This window comes from Hemitrygon akajei, chromosome 18, assembly GCF_048418815.1.
Source record: "Hemitrygon akajei chromosome 18, sHemAka1.3, whole genome shotgun sequence".
Lineage (NCBI taxonomy): Eukaryota > Metazoa > Chordata > Chondrichthyes > Myliobatiformes > Dasyatidae > Hemitrygon > Hemitrygon akajei.
Window position 1 is genome coordinate 13,096,242 of NC_133141.1, and position 17,350 is coordinate 13,113,591.

Here is a 17,350-nt window from a genome sequence, read left to right on the forward strand (position 1 = left end):
GTGGGTGAATACTAATCCTTTTAGTGGTTCCTAATAATTTTTGTAAGAAAACCCCATTTATTCACACTCAGTAAAATACACACCACCCCACAAATACCCATTTTAGGAAGCTGGGGCTTTCTTGAAGTGAGATGCTGCCCTCTCCAGCTAAGATGGTTGGATGTGGAGTATATCTTAATTTATTTTTACTTTTGTGAACTTTCTAGATGTGCTCAGCATTATTTAAGCCTTACAAGCTCTTTGTAATCTTTGACTCGTCTTGCCATCCGAGACATTGCCAATATTTCACAAAATGTTCAGCTGCAGACTCTCCATAAGTAATTTTCTGCTGACTCTTTACCATGTCTTTGACTTCATTTCCAGCTAGTAAAATACAACACTGGAGCTTCTCTTAAGCTGTACACTTAGAGATTCCATATGTTTCTTGGCATTGAAAGTGAGCTGACTGCTGCCATTCACTATTCCTTCACTGCCTCATGTTGAGCCAATTGCCTTCATTCTCATACTTACAAACTTTTCTGCTGAAACACCCATTCCTGAATTTGAACTCATCCAAAAGTTCTGCTGCCCATGTCCTAAGATGCATCAAGCCTCTGGCTGTAAGCTTCTATTTGTTCTCATTCAACCAACATCAAGGTTTTAAAAAAATTTCTATCCTTGTGTTCTACTCTCTCTTTCTGTGGCTCTGCTTCTCTGTATTCCTGGGCTTCCTCCAGCTCTCAACTGTCTGCACCTTTGCACCTACTGTTCTGCTTCCCTCTCTGCCTCTACATCAAAAATGTTTCTTTCAGCTTTGTATAGTCTTTTCATAGGCCTTTGTGGTAATGACCCTTGAAGTGGTATATATCTATAGATATTCTGTCTGTTATTGCATCTCTAATACTAAAGAGGGAAGCTGTACCAGCAATAGATGGCTGAAGGACACATGGTAAAGGAAAGTAAGCAGGAAGTCTGTTCAGACAGGCAGTGTTTGGTGATCTGGAGCCCGTTGCCTGTAAGAGTGGTGAAAATAGAGCCAAAACAGACTTTCAGCAGGGAACTAGATTGACATTTGGAGAATAATGTAACCCTCTGTTCAGCTAGCTGCTTAATCTAGGAGATGATAGCCCCCAGCTCGTCCAAACTTAAGAAATCTTGTTTGGGTGGATGCTGTGCAGTGTGTCCCCTGTTACAAATCAATACCACGAAATAACAAACAGTACACAATATGCAATTAAACGGCTGAGTTTTATAATTCTTAATTTGACTGTATGGTTAGTAAAGAAACAAAAGAAAAGGGCTCATTCTCATGAAACAGTCTAATGCACAAACGTTGGAGCTCACTGTTCATTCATTTGTTCCTGTCGACCACCTCCAAGCATAGGTTTGGACCCTCACTTTTCAGTCCACTCCATCTGGCGGTCTACCAACTCTCTCCATTTGCGTCCTCTCTCTTCATTGTTCCCTGACAAAAGACTGCAAAATCCCTGCTCGCGGGCACACAAGAAAGAACAACATCCCGCTCATTGGCTAACCTGCCCCGTTATCTCTAGTCATAACCCAAACATTGCTGCTACAGAGAAATCATTACTTTAGCCGTAGCAGTGAAACATTACAGAGAGGCCACTACATTAGTAGTGAAACCTTGCAGCATGTTACAGTAGTTTTGGGGAGATGAGAGAAGAACGGAGAATGGGGCTGATGTGATTGCTCTTGTATGCTTCGGGAGTAAACCCAGAGGAAAAATCTGGAGCTGGAGTCCCTAAGGCAGTCCAGCACTGAGTTCAATGCTGACTGACAACTCCTGCAATGCCACTGATGCCAAACTGTATCGGTCTCTGCTGTTCCTTTAGGCTCATCAGCTGTGAGGAGAGGGCAAGACTGCTACATGGGCAATAGTTTGGTCTCCATATCATACAACCCTGACTTGCATACTTGCTTTATCACTTAGACAGCTGGGATGCAATATTCATGGTTGACCAAGCCAATGGAGGGCCTCACTGGTTTTTCTGAGTTAGAATAGTGTGATGAATTGATAAAAATATCATCTGTTTCGGGGTTCCATTGTTTTGGACATAATTGAGCAGGAGGGATTAAAGGGGGAGGGGTGGCATTACTCATCAGAGAAAAATGTAATGGCAGTGCTCAGTCAGGACAGACTGGCGAGTTCATCTAGTGAGGCTTTATGGGTAGAATTGAGGAATAAGAAAGGTATGACCACGTTAGTGGATCATTTTATAGACTACCCAACAGTCTGCAGGATTTAAAGGAACAAATTTGTAGAGATCACAGTGTTGCAAGAAACATGAGGTTGAAAGAGTGGGTGATTTTTAACTTTCCACATGTTGACTGGGGCTCCCATACCATAAAAAGGCTGTATGCGAAAGAATTTCTCAAATGTGTTCAGGAAAGTAATCAGTACATAGAAATCCCAACTAGAGAGATAACGATACTAGACCTCTTATTAGGGAATGAGACAGGGCAGGTGACAGAAGTCTGTGTAGGGGAACACTTTGCATCTAGTGATCATAATGCCATTAGTTTCAAAGTAAATATGCAAAAAGATAGGTCTGGTCCTTGGGTTGAGATTCTAAGTTGGAGAAAGGCCAATTCTGATGATATCAGAAATGATCTGGCAAATGTGGATTGGAAACGTGAAGGAGAATCCCAAGGAATTGTACAGCTATGTTAAGAGCAAGACAATTGTAAAGGACAAAATTGATCCTCTGGAAAATTAGAATGGTAATCCATGTCTGGAGCAGAAGGAAATGAAGGAGATCGTAAATGGATTTTTTTGCATCTGTATTTACTCGAGAGATGGACACAGTCTATAGAACTGTGGCAAAGCAACAGCAAGGTCATGGCCCCTATACCTATTACAGAGGAGGTGTTTACAGTCTTGAGGCAAATTAGGGTGGGTAAATCCCCGGGTCTGACAAGGTGTTTGCTCGGACCCTGTGGGAGGCAAGTGCAGGATTACAAGGGCCTGAACAGAGATATTTAAATCATCCTTTTGCAACAGGTGAGGTCCAGGAGGATTGAAGGATAGCTAATATTGTGTTATTTAAGAAAGGCTCCAAGAATAAGCCAGTAATGTGTGGATAGCCAGAGGGTTTTTTCCAGGGCTGAAATGGCTAACATGAGAGGGCACAGCTTTAAGGAAAGTTTCAGGGGTAAGTTTTTTCATGCAGAGAGTGGTGAGTGTGTGGAATGGGCTGCTGGCGGCGGTGGTGGAGGTGGAAAAGATAGGGTCTTTTAAGAGGCTCCTTGAAATACAGATGGAGCTTAGAAAAATAGAGGGCTATAGGTAACCCTAGGTAATGTCTAAAGTAAGTACATGTTCGGGACAGCGTTGTGGGCCGAAGGGCCTGTATTGTGCTGTAGCTTTTCTATGCTTCTAAATAATAGGTTGGTGAGACTAACATCAGTTGTGGGAAAGTTATTGGAAGGTCTTCTAAGGGATCAGATAAGTATTTGGGTAGTCAGGGACGGATGAGGGATAATCAACATGGCTTTGTGTGTGGTAAGTCATGACTAATCAATCTTGGAGGGTTATGGTCTGAGTGCAGGTTGGTGGGACTAGGCAGATTAATGGTTTGGCAGAAACTACTATTTCTGTGCTCTAGTGTTATATGACTATGGCTAATTCTGTCCCAAAGAAAACAAGTAATCTAGGGTTTTGACAACAGCTTGGTAGTTTTAAGATCGCTGCTAAGAATTTTTCCCAAGCAATGCCAAATTATTTAATAACTAAATTTAAATTCTGCAGCTGCTACACTGATCTTTTGTGTGAAAGTGAGGGCCGGTTGTTAAAGGAGATGCAACAGTGTTTTACAGATTGTGTTAAAGGAGGAGAGAGGAGTTTAGGATTGGAATTCCAGAGCTTGAAACTCAGGCAGTTGAATACAGCATACTAGTGAGGGAGAGATTAAAGCAAGGATGATTGAGATTGGAATTGGAAGAGTGCAGAGATTTGGCATGAATGTTGGACTGGTGGAGATTAAAGATGGTTGGAAACAAGGCCATAGTAGGCTCAGAAAATGAAAATGAGAATTTAAAAATCAAGATGGTGTTTCACCAGGTGTCAATGTGGGTCAGTATGCAAAGTAATGATTGATGAATAGGACCTCAGGAATGGTAGTAAACTAGCTGTATTGGACAAAAGTTCCAAAAATCAGGTCCATTATTTGGTGAAATTAACAGTACCATTTGTGTGTTAGATATAATTAGTACTGAGATTTTTAGCTGGAGGGAATATTTTCAGAAGATGCTCTTTTTCATCCCTCAACAAAATGCCCTAAAATCAGCTGCAGTCAGTATTTAAGTTCTACCTTTTGAAAATACTTTCCATTTGGTGCCCATTGTTGTTAATAAAGGGTTCACTTGGCTATGAATTGTTGGATCTTCAGTTGGTTCCATGACAGTGAGGAGGCAAATGATTGGATCAAAAGTGCCATGAGGATTATGTCTTTTCAGCTGACTGTGGCTGATTCAACACATGGTGCTGTTGATTTCACAAAATAATACAGCTGGTTTACTGTCTTGGGACAGACTAAGTGATAGCTCTTTGCCTAGGGGAGCCTACCATGCGCACTATGTATGAAGATTACTGACCAACTCGAGCCATCCACATTGAATGACATTCAAAACCTGGCACAGATATAGATTGCTGTACATTCCCCTTCCCCACAATTTAAATGTTACTTCTGAAAGCAAATGAGTCTCTCAAAACAAAAGTGTTCGTATAGTTTAAAATTCTCAGGGAGTGTCTGAAAATTTAAACACCTATCGAATCGATTAATAGTTGTTGGTGTATCTGTCAATTGTTCATGGTGACCTGACCCGGAGTGTGCAAGAATGGAAGGCATGTGACATGTTTTTAAATGGTTTGTGGCAAAGTGTTTCCATGGTAATGTTCATTTGATTGTTGAGTGTATTTTAAAAGAAGCTTGCAACAAGGCTGCCCAGTTTTTTTTCCTGTCCTATTTATGAAATTTTACCAAACAAGCACCTGGTTTATTGCATACGTTTAGCCCCTTTATTCTTTACACACACAGGACAATTTTGACCTAAACCTACTGCTGAATTGACTACTTTTTCTTGAGGACTCTTGGCTGTATTTTTCAAAACATCTCCTTGGGATTGAGATCGGTCTCCACAAAGAAGTCTTGCCTGGCATATAAGCAAGACCTGATGTGTTGTCTTAATGTGTAGCGACCTGCGTGAAAAGCTTAGATACCGTGAAGGAGATGAGCAATCAGTGATCTGCTTTTAAAGGTACAGTGTGAGGGAGGCAAGTTAGCTTGGGGTACAAAGGAACCTCTGAGCTCTTTGAACAGCACCACAGGGTCATCAGTGTCCATTTGAGCAAGTGGATGGGTATCTGATGTGCCTAGTTGATAGCTAGGAGTTGTTATGCAGGACGTGCATTCCATTCACAAACAGATCTCTCTCGGCATCTTTTTGCTTATAATGACATTGGGTCTATGCAAATTCCAAAGGGACACTCTCTCATGAGATGCAATCCCATTCTTCTTTTTCCCAGTATCCTGAAACTTGTTCTCTCTCACAACCCATCACATTCTCTTTGATTCTTTTTGCCATTATCCTACAGCAAGGGGTAATTTAGTGGCCAATTAACTGACCAGCATGTCTTTGGGCTGTGGCAGGAAACTGAAGCATCTGGGGAGAAGCCCACATGGTCACTGGGAGAGCATGCAAACTTCACATGGACAGCAGTGGAGGCCAGGATTGTGGCATTGTATTGCAAAAGGAAGTTGCACAAGGTAAATCTAAACCAATTGCATAAACTGTTGAAGGAAAAGACATCGAAGGATTGTGCATGTCAGAATTGGTATTTTGATAAAGTTGTAACTGGGTGTTAATGGTCTGGGAGCCCTTGCTCTGGCATTTTACTGTTGCTACTTTCAGTCATGGCAGACTTGTTTTCTTCTCTGCTTCTCTTCACTGTCTCATCATTCAGGTTTAGATAATTAACTTAAGAAATAGAAGCTGGAATAGGTGATTTGCCCTTTGAGTCTGCTCTACCATCAATCAAGATCATGGCTGATCTTTCCTGTGCTCTGCACAAATCCCTCGATCCTCTGAATGCTGAGAAATCTGTCCTCGTCTGCTTTGAATGAATTCTAATCCTCCACATCTCTCTGGAGCGTCAAATTCCAAAGGATCACCAGCCTCTGAATGAAGAGGTTTCTCCTCAATTCAATCCTAAGTGTCTGCTACATATTCTGGCTCTGACCTCTGGTTCTAGACTCCTCAACCAGGAGAAGCGACCTGCTTGCCTTCAAACGGTTGAGCCCTGTAAGAATCTTAAGTTTCACTGAGATCTCCTCTCTTTTTAAACTCAAGAGAATGCAGTCCCAGCCTACTCAATCTCTCCTCATTTGCAAACCTGGAAACATCTTTCCTGCACTGAATTCCTTAAAGAGTTGTGTGTTTGTTCTGGGCAAAAATGTCATGTCACAAGTGAAACCCCAGTGAGACTTGAGTAAACCAGTATGAAATACATTTTTTTCAGTTGTAGATTTCACTTATTTCCATTTACTTTTTCTCTGCTTTCAGTGTTTAAAATAAAGAAAAATGGTAGTTGGAGAATGCATTGCTCGCATTCAGAGTTGAACTGTCCTTGGGTATAATTTACATTAAGGAGACTGATCCTTCAGGACAAAGCAACAAGTTTAATTGGTAACTCATTCACCACTCTAAATATTCGTTCCCTTCATGACACACAGTGGCCGTAAGTGTGTACTTGCCTAAAATACTCTTAATAGCATTTCCTAAACTTGTGAACTCTACCATCAAAAAGGACAAGGTTAGTGGATTTGGCCCAGTATATTGTAGGTAAAACCCTCCCATCCATTGAGTACATCTACATGAAATGTTGCCATTAGAAAAGCAATATCCATCATCAAAGATCCCCACCATCCAGACCATGCTCTTTTCTTGCTGCTGCCGTCAGGTAGAAGGTACTGGAGCCTCAGGACTCTCACCACCAGGTTCAAGAACAGTTATTACCCCTCAGCCATCAGGCTCTTGAACAAAAGTGGATAGCTACACTCTTAGGCTCACTTAAGGACTGTTGTTATTTCATGCTCATTTATTGCTATTTCTTTGTACCTGCATTTGCACAGTTTGTTTACAGTTTATATTCCTGATGTTTAGAGTTTATAGTTACTATTCTACAAGTTTAAGTATGCCCGCAGAAAAAGAATTTCAGGGTTGTATGTATGTACTCTGATAATAAATTTTACTTTGAACTTTGTCTACCACCAACTGCAGGTTCCCGCCAAGTCTGACTTGGAAATGTCTAATCTATCTTTATTGCTGAGTTGAAATCCTTGGACTCCCTTTGTAAACGAACCTTCACAAGAAGAGCTGCAGTGGTCATGAAAGCACTCTTAACTACCACTCTCATCAAGGGATGATCAATAATTGCTCACTGTGCCAGTGGCACCCAGATCTCATAAAGACCATATGGCATAGGAGAGGCAATGGGTCATTTGGCCCATTCATTCTGCTCTGCCATTCGATCTTGGTTGATTTATTTCCTCACTTTCCTGCCTTCGCCCCAAAAACCTTTGATGCCCTGACTAATCATGAACCTACCAACCTCCACTTTAAATATATCTGCTTTAAATATTTATTAAATGAATTAATTAACAAGTTTGGTCACTTCAAAATGTGGTTGTTTTAACTTTGAATCTCCTGGTTCAATCTTCTGATTCCTTGTATATAAACTGTGTGTCACTAAAGGCCCCATTTGATCATTTGTGCAGAATCTAAGCTGTTCTTGCTGTTCTTTTCAAGTGAATATCACTCCCATATTTTCATGAAACTGATAATGTTTATCCTTTTGGAAAGCATCAAGTTGGATAAGTCACCGGGACCGTACAAGATGTACCCTAGGCTACAGTGGGAGGCAAGGGGGGAGATTGCTGAGCCTCTGCCGATGATCTTTGCATTATCGATGGGGACGGGAGAGGTTCCAGAGGATTGGAGGGTTGTGGATGTTGTTCCCTTATTCAAGAAAGGGAGTAGAGATAGCCCAGGAAATTACAGGCCAGTGAGTCTTACTTCAGTGGTTGGTAAGTTGATGGAGAAGATCCTGAGAGGCAGGATTTATGAACATTTGGAGAGGTATAATATGATTAGGAATAGTCAGCATGGCTTTGTGAAAGGCAGTTCATGCCTTACGAGCCTGATTGAATTTTTTGAGGAAGTGACTAAACACATTGATGAAGATAGAGCAGTAGATGTAGTGTATATGGATTTCAGCAAGGCATTTGATAAGGTAGCTCATGCAGGGCTTATTGAGAAAGTAAGGAGGCATGGGATCCAAGGGGACCTTGCTTTGTGGATCCAGAACTGGCTTGCCCACAGATGGCAAAGAGTGGTTGTAGATGGGATGTATTCTGCATGGAGGTTGGTGACCAGTGGTGTGTCTCAGTGATCTGTTCTGGGACCCTTAGTCTTCACGATTTTTATAAATGACCTGGATGAGGAAGTGGAGGAATTTGCTAATGACACAAAAGTTGGGGGGTGTTGTGGATAGTGTGGAGAACTGTCAGAGGTTACAGCAGGACATTGATAGGATGCAAAACTGGGCTGAGAAGTGGCAGATGGAGTTCAACCCAGATAAGTGTGAGATGGTTCATTTTGGTAGGTCAAATATGATGGCACAATATAGTCTTAATGGTAAGACTCTTGGCAGTGTGGAGGATCAGAGGGATCTTGGGGTCCATGTCCATAGGACCCTCAAAGCTGTTGCGCTGGTTGACTCTGGTTAAGAAAGCGTATGGTGCATTGGCCTTCATCAACCATGGGTCAGACCCCACTTGGAGTACTGTGCTCAGTTCTGGTCGCCTCACTACAGGAAGGATGTAGAAACTATAGAAAGGGTGCAGAGGAGATTTACAAGGATGTTGCCTGGATTGGGGAGCATGCCTTATGAAAACAGGTTGAGTGAACGTGGCCTTTTTTCCTTGGAGCGATGGAGGATGAGAGGTGACCTGATAGAGGTGTAGAAGACGATGAGAGGCATTGGTCATGTGGATAGTCGGGCTTTTTCCCAGGGCTGAAATGGCTAGCACGAGGGGGCACAGGTTTAAGGTGCTGGGGAGTAGGTACAGAGGGGATGTCAGGGGTAAGTTTTTTACACAGAGAGTGATGAGTGCGTGGAATGGGCTGCTGGCGACGGTGTTGGAGGCGGATATGATAGGGTCTTTTAAGAGACTCCTGGATAGGTACATGGAGTTTAGAAAAATGAAAGGCTATGGGTAACCCTAGGTAATTTCTAAAGTAAGGACATGTGTACATTTGATATGTTTGTTTTGCACTGTATAAGCCTCTTTGTATAACTCCAAAAAAATAATTAAAAAAAAAGATATGTTCGGCACAGCATTGTGGATCGAATGACCTGTATTGTGCTGTAGGTTTTCTAAGTTGCTATCCTCAGAAGCGACAGGAAAACAATTAGTTTTGTGTACTTTTAGCATTCCCCACGGTTATTTGTGAACTCTTATCAAGGCACATAGAAGAATATTTGGGTTACTCTTCATCATCACCCACTATGGTGTTGCACCTCTTTACTAAAGGCAGTGAGCAGAACCTTTCCACTGAAAGTTTGCTCAGCTCTCAAAATAGCTGTGCTTATGCAGTTTGCATGTACTAACTGTTGGATAGAGACCAACAATTGCAACAGCTCTTCAGCATTTACCACAGAAAATGCGATATTTATGCAAAGACATGCTGGAACTTGTGTGCAGACAGACAGGCATCAGTGTCATCCAGAAAGCTGCACCTACATCCAGCCACGTTCCATAGGAATGTAATGTTGGGGAAAGAAATGAAAACAATGCTGGAGGCCACCACTGTGGAAAAAGATAACACTTCACTTTATAAACACAAGATTCTGCAGATGCTAGAAATCCAGAACAATGCTCACAAAATGCTGGAGGAACGCAGCAGGTCAGGCAGCGTCTGTGGTCTAGTTCTCTGAATTTCTTAGCCAGTCAACTTTTTGGATTGAGACCCTTCATCCAGACTGATTAATACCAAGTCCAGATGAAGAATCAGAATCGGGTTTAACATCATTGGCATATGTTAAATTAGTTGTTATGCAGCAGCAGTACATTGCAATATATAATAAAAACTAAGTTACAGTAGAAGTGTATATATCTTAAAAAGAGTTAAATTAAGTAGTGCAAAAAGAGGAGGTGGTGTTCATGAGTTCGGTGCCCATTCAGGAATCTGATGGCAGAGGGGAAGAAGCTGTTGCTGAATTATTGGGTATGTGTCTTCAGGCTTCTGTTCCTCCCTGATGGTAGCAATGAGAAGAGGGCATGCCCTGGGTGGTGGGAGTCCTTAATGATGGATGCTGCCTTTTTGAGGCATCGCCTCTTGAAGATATCCTGGATGCTGGGAAGGTTAGTGTCCATGATAGAATTGACTGAGTTTACAACTTTCTGCAGCTTTCTTCAATCCTATGCAGAGCCCCCCCCCCATACCAGATGGTGATGGAGCCAGTTAGAATGCTCTCCACAGTATAGCTGTAGAAATTTGAGTGTCTTTGGTGACATACAATCTTCTCAAACTCCAAATAAAATATAACTGCTGTCATGTCTTTATAACTGCATTGATATGTTGGGGCCAGGTTAGATCCTCAGAGACGTTGACACCCAGGAACTTGAAATTGCCCTTTCTTTTCACTTCTGATCCCTCAATGAGGATTGGTGTGTGTTCCCTCATCTTTTCTGAAGTCCACAATTTGCTCTTTGGTTTTACTGATGTTGAGTGCGTAGTTGTTGCTGTGACACCATTTAACAAGCTGATGTATCTCCCTCCTGTACACCCTCTCCTCACCATCTGAAATTCTGCCAACAATAGTTGTGTCATCAGCAAATTTATAGATGGCATTTGAGCTGTGACTAGCCACACAGTCATGGGTCTAGAGAGTAGAACAGTGGCGTGGTCTCAACTCAGAATGTTGACTGCCCATTTTTCTCCACCGATATTGACTTCCTCCAGCACTTTGTCCCTTAACTGAAAGCTGGCATGATGGGATGCTTCCTTGGTGTTGGCACTCGTGTGGCAGAGCGCTCCAAGGGTTGAGCTAGGTTCTTGGTTCCTTTCTTCAGAGCCAGACTGAAACCTATACCAATTTGGTTAAAAGAATGCTACCTACTGAACCATATCCAATATTCCAGAGTAGATCAATAGTCAAGCCCTCTGAATTTCTTGACCAGTCATTTGAGCTTTCTGTAAATGAACCCCTGATCTCTGCATTCTAGCTTGAATACTAATGTTTTTGTAGTTTTGTAAAATGATAAGAAGCAAGAGTGTGAATGTTTTCCTTCCATGCTGAGTGAACCAAGGGAGATGCTTTATAGGGAAGTAGAGGCATTTTGTGTGGGTGAATCCAAGATGTTTTTTCTCTTTATTAAAAAAAATTAGCACAGTGGGCCACTATGGAAACAGCCATTTCCAGTCAGTAATTTCAATAAGATTGCACTATTATAAATGAACACTTGTATATTATTGAAAGGCTCTTCCTCTGTAAGAGAGCTTGGAATATCACTGATTCTCTGTATGCATAAAAATGCAGCCTGCTTTCCTTTTTGATCAGAGATCTCAGCTGAATATCTATCAATGTCCAGATTTGGCTATTGAAATAGAGCTAGTGATTCCAATTCTGTGTGCTTTTTCATCTTTTCAAATGCTCAAGCTGCATTTGAAATTCTGTGCTTATCACGTGGCTTCTACATTTCTGCATACTGGGAGAAACCTCTATACCTGCATCCTGTATCCTTGGTTTGCTGGACAAAAGGGTGGCAAGATGTTCTGTAGAGGGCATTCTTTTTATTAATAATTGTGCAAAATTTGGCGTGTCATCTGTGAGCTATGGAAATTTGCAATGTTGGTATATGTTGCCCATCCCATATTGAACTGTCTTGATAAGCCTAGGCCCTTTCAGAGGGCATTTAGAAGAGTACCAACACTGGAAATGGCATTCTTAAGAGCCCCTACTCCTTAGCACAAATTCTTGATAAATGAGAGCTAAATGGCACATTATGGATCATTTAAAGTGATTAGAATCAACCACATGGGGTGAGTAGACTGGAGTTGTAAATATTCAGATTGGTTAAAAACAGTGAATTAGTTGGAATTTTACAATACAGTAGTTTTAAAAATTTATTCACAAATATAAATTCCACAGTTGCAGTGGGTGAGTTTGAATTTTCTGGATTGTTGAGCAGCCTTCATAATCAAGTTAACTGCAGTGTCACCACTGTTTCCTGGTTAGTGGGTGAAAATGGGGCCAAGTGATAGAATCTGATCACAGGGTTGCATCCTGTATTGGTGCCACTTCCATAACAGCAAGTTGGTGATGTTGATTGAGCTCTAGGATATATTTGCTGATAGTGGCTGTTTCTGATGCCCTCTTCTGTGGTCTTTTGGCCATGGTGTATAACACGGTCTGAAGTTTGGGAAGGGTGGTGTGGCTTTGAACTACCATTTGCGCAACAAGTAGCTGTAGCCTGCTTGGTTGGTGCCACAGTCCAGGGTGGTTTAAGCCTTGGGCTGCAAGTCAGATCCTTGGCTTACTTGGCACAAAGCATTTGTTTCTAACTTGGGTCCACAAATCCTTCCACTGGGTCATATTAGGATTGATTCCATGATCTGATGTCTGGGGCTTCTTGTGCCTAGACAGCACTGGAGGTGGGCTGTATAGGTTCTATAAGCTCTCATCAGACTGGAATGAAGGCTGACTAGTGACTGGCTACATTTTTTTTGATAAAGCTTAGAGTGGAATAAACTGATGGGTCAGGATGTGCAAGACCAAGGAATGACTGGATTTGTGCCTGTTTAAACTCCAGTTTAGTAATTTTAATGGTACCAGCAGAGCACTTGCTCTAGTAGTTTGCCCATTTTCCTTAGTAGAGAGGCTGAGCTGCCAATCGGAAGTGTGGCAGTTTGTAGTCCGCTTGATTTCATTCAACACTGGTGGAATGGCTACGCTGGTTAACTACACAAAATGGGCCTTGTACATTTGAGTGAATTGAATAAGATCCCAGGGTGAATTTTGGTTTTGCAGCTTGTCACAAGGATGTCCCGTACAGATCTATTTCAATAATAACATCTAATTGGGTTAGTGAATTTGCAAAAGGTCCTTTTTTTCTAAACTTCATTTGGGTTGGTATTGAAGATTGGCAGGTGGATGTCATAGAATTGCAAAGGCATAGGATCAGGCCATTTAGCTCATTGAATCTGTACAGTTATCCATTAGTCCCTTTCCTTCACTTGTTTCCTGGACAATTATTTTCCACTTATCCATTCCTTCTTGAGGGCATTAATTAGCAGTGCCTCCACCACAGCTATAGGCAAGGAATTCCAGATCATCATGGGTCTCTGAAAGCCCAGCTTCACCGCCTCTTTTGCCATATCTTTGCTCTTCTGCTGTTTGTTGTCACTTAAATTAGCTGGCATGCAATGAATGCAACATTTCTTCACAATGTTCATTGATTTTCAGCCTCAGACCTGTGAGTGTATTCATTAAAGCTGCATTCAGCAGTGACTGCTCTGAAGTGGCCTTCAAGCACAGAGCAGATCACGACCGCCTGATGCGAAGAAGCATGTGATGTGGTTGCTAGGTGCACTCATTCCCAACATCACAAAGTGAATAGCATCTGCTTGGAGCAGATGTGCAGGGGTTGTCTTGAGAAAGGAGAGAAGGCAGATTGGCACTTAACTGATAAATGTGCACTGGTGAAGAAAAAAGGAAATACAAGAACAGGTCTGGATATTTGGTTGTGTAATGCTGCTTTGTTTTTCAATGTTAAGTTACTGAGAATTAATTCCTACTCTTACTCACCTCTCAGCCTCCTCACTTTCAGAGTGAAACAGTAGCCACAGTTTCTGGCTCACTGTTTTATTTTGGGACCAACTGGGCCAGGCACTTCCTGGTTCTACAAGTCAGCTTTGGATCCCCCTAGTCTGTTTCTGCCTTGGAGCCACACATAACAACTTTGTTTTCCCTCCACAGTTGGAGCAATGAGGGGGATCTTGGTTTGTGTCTTGCTGTTGGGCTTGCTGGGGCAATGTAGCCTTGCTCTTGAATCGCTGTCCCGGGAGACTTGCAAGGTCATGCAAATCGCTGCATTCTGGAAGGACGTATTAGAGCTCCAAATTTCCCAGCTTAAACCCTTCATAAATGAGAAGCAAATGGTTAGTTGAAATGAGCAATGCGTGCTCTGTTAAACCTGAGGCTTTGGCCGATGGCACCTTGCATTCTAATGGATGTAGTACATTTTATTTTTAGCTAGAGTATTGCAAGCTGAATGAATAGTGCCACAACAACCTTTCACTCAATGTCAGCAAGACCAAGGAACTGATTTCAGCAGGAGGAAACCAGAGGTCCATGAGCCGGTCCTCATCGGGGTTTCAGAGGTGGAGAGGGTCAGTGACTTTAAATTCCTCGGTCTTATCATTTCAGTGGATCTGTCCTGGGTCCAGCATGTAAGTGCCATTACAAATAAAGCAGGCAACACCTCTACTTAGAAGTTTGCAAAGATTTGGCATGACATCTAAAACTGACAAACATATATATGTGTGTGGTGGAGAGTGTATTGACTCATTGCATCATGACCTGGTATGGAAAAACAATGCCATGGGATGGAAAATCCTACAAAAAGTCATGGATGTAACCCAGTCCATCAAGGTTGAAGCCCTTTCCACCATTGAGCACATTTGCAAGGAGCAGTATCCGTTGTCAAGAACTCCCATAATCCAGGTCATATTCTCTTACTGCTGTCATCAGGAAAAAGGTATATGAGCCTCAGGACTCGTATAACCAGGTTCAGGAACAGTTCTGGCCCCTCAACTATCAGACTCTTGAACCAAAGAGGGTAACTTCACTCGCCCCAACACTGAACTGTTCCCACAACCTAATGGACTCACTTTCAAGGGCTCTACAATTTAACTTCTCACTATTTATTGCTTATTTTTTCTCTCTCTCGTTTTGTGTTTGCAGTTTGTTGTCTTTTTCACATTGTTTTTGTCCTGTTGGGTGTGGACTGTCTTTGATTCTGTTGGGATTCCTACATTTACTGTAAATGCTCGCAAGAGAAAGAATCTCAGGATTGTGTATGGTGACACGTGTACTTTGATAATAGGTTTACTTTGATTTTTGAGGAAGTTTTCAGTGTCATCCCCTGGTGCTCCAGTTTTTGTCCTTCAACTTAAGTCATGACTGCTTTTGCAGCTCTTGCACCCACAAATGGAGACAATAAGTTCAATTTCAACTGTAATGGCTTGAGGCAGGGACCAGTCCCAGGGCAGCAGTCTGCTTGCAGTTTAATATTGGGAAGGCAGGGAGGAAAGTTGCAGCCACATTAAGGTTCAGAATCAAGGGGAGGGATGTTCTGAGTGGGGAATATTAGTGAACAGGAAGGTAGGTTGCTTTTCCATTTTTTTTTGGAATTGGCTCCAGTCCTGGTGACACACAAAATGCTGGAGTAACTCAACAGGCCAGGCAACATCTATGGAAAAGAATACAGTTGACGTTTTGGGCTGAGACCATTCATCAGGACTGGAAAACTTCCTTGGTGTAGGCAGATCTGAGCTTTGCCCCAGGAAAAGGAGCTGTATCATTCTTTCCATTAGTTTTGAGTTATCCCCATTCACTAGAAGCCCCACAGTATGTGATTGTCTTCTTACTCTCATTTTACTTGTCAATAAAGGAAAACTTGGCTGCCTAGAGTTGAAATAAGTAACGTATTAAAGTGATTGAATATTCTTGTTCAGCGTAACAAACTTGCCCCAAAGACCTGGAGCTGGGGTTTGTAAAAGCTCCTTTCTGTTTCTTAATGCCTCCAAAATTTGATCAAAACTGGGGTGCAGCCACCTTGGTGTATTCTACAATTGGCCGTGGACAAACTTAATCATGCCTCAGTTGGGCTGCAGTGCAACTTCTAAGTGATGATCCCCGTTCACAATTGTTAGTGACAGGCCAGAACTGGAAAATGGCTCCTAAGGATCTTGGAGATGGGATGGGGGAGAGTGGTTAAAGTTCATACTTGTGAGTCTTCATCAAAACTTTGGAGGATCACTGCCCTCATCAGTTCCTCTCAGCCCAAAGTGTCAACTCTCTCTTCCTTTCCACAGGTGCTGGCTGACCCACTGAGTTCCTCCAGCATTTTGCATGTTAAGTTACTCTGGATTTCCAGCATCTGCAGAATCTCGTGTGTTTATCATGGGTGGATCATTTAGAGTGCTGCTCCTTGCTATCCAGGAATTCCTGCTGGAAGAAGTTAGTGTTAATATTGGCCAAATGCAGGGCCACATTGTTGCCTTCTTTCAGCCAGCTTATCTATACTTCCTGTCACAGTATCTTCTGTACAACATAATTGCACAAATAGTACTGAGATAAGAGACTGGTTCATCAATGTTGTTGGGTGTTTTGCTGATTAAATAACTTCTGGGCACACATGAATGTAGGGAATACATACCAATGTCCAACAGGAATCAATAACCAGCTCGTTTGGCGTTTGGTGCCAAGCAAGGGATAGTTACTAGCCTCTGAGACACACAGAGAGAACGTTTTTGTTGAAGCAATCCTTTGGGATATTTTATGCCTAGCTAAGTGTACAGCAGTCCCTTGTTCTAAACTGAAATGCCTTCCTGAATTAATTGGTGGTTGTTCTGATCCCACAGCCTTCCACCTGACAGGGAGGGGTTGGTGGGGGGGGGGGGCAGAAGTACACATTCTAGCAGATCCCTAGAGCCAGTGAGGGTTACTTAGCTATGGTTGGAAGTCTGGAGCGGAGAGAAAATGAACATTTGTTCGAACAACTTGCCCCAAATTGAAGTAGTAAGGGCTCATTTACAGTTGATGTTCCAAGAAGTCTTGACAGGGGTGGGATGATGATAACTGATTCTTAGCTTGTGAAGATCAGGAGGGAATATCTCCATCGCTGTAGGACTTTTCTTCCCACCTGCGCTGTACAGATCTCTAGTGAGGATCGGTGCGTGTGGACTGATTCCACTCTTTAGTCTGGGGGACGTTCCATAATGGCACAGCGAGCTGTGGTGACTGCAAGGCCGTAGGGTGAGTATTGGAGTTTTCCTTTTCCTATGCAGGCTGCCTGGCAAGGCTAACGAGTCCTATCTATCCGGGTTTGGAATCAGAGTTGTCTTTCTCCTCGGCTGGCTGCCAGCCAAGGCTGATGAGCCCAGCCTGCCCACCCAGTTACACTGCTAGACACTCAGTCACAACATGACATAGCAAACTCAGTAAGAACAGGGACACCATGTGAAGGCGTTGCTATGGACACAGTAGTGTAGGAGCGGCCAT

General features: G+C 42.5%; 1 protein-coding gene across 6 annotated transcripts in view; it reads left to right on the plus strand.

Moving 5' to 3' along the window:
* The window catches only part of LOC140741104 (cysteine/serine-rich nuclear protein 2-like), a 95,203-nt gene that overhangs the window by 43,977 nt on the left and 33,876 nt on the right, over window positions 1–17,350 (plus strand). The window contains exon 1 of one of the 6 annotated variants that reach the window (XM_073070857.1): window positions 13,676–13,792. The exons of 4 other annotated variants lie outside the window; for them this stretch is intronic. The gene's annotated coding sequence lies outside the window, so the exon portion shown is untranslated. Of the gene's footprint in view, window positions 1–13,675; window positions 13,793–16,831; window positions 17,105–17,350 lie in introns of those variants that run through there. One more of the 6 variants, XM_073070856.1, reaches the window with a different exon arrangement.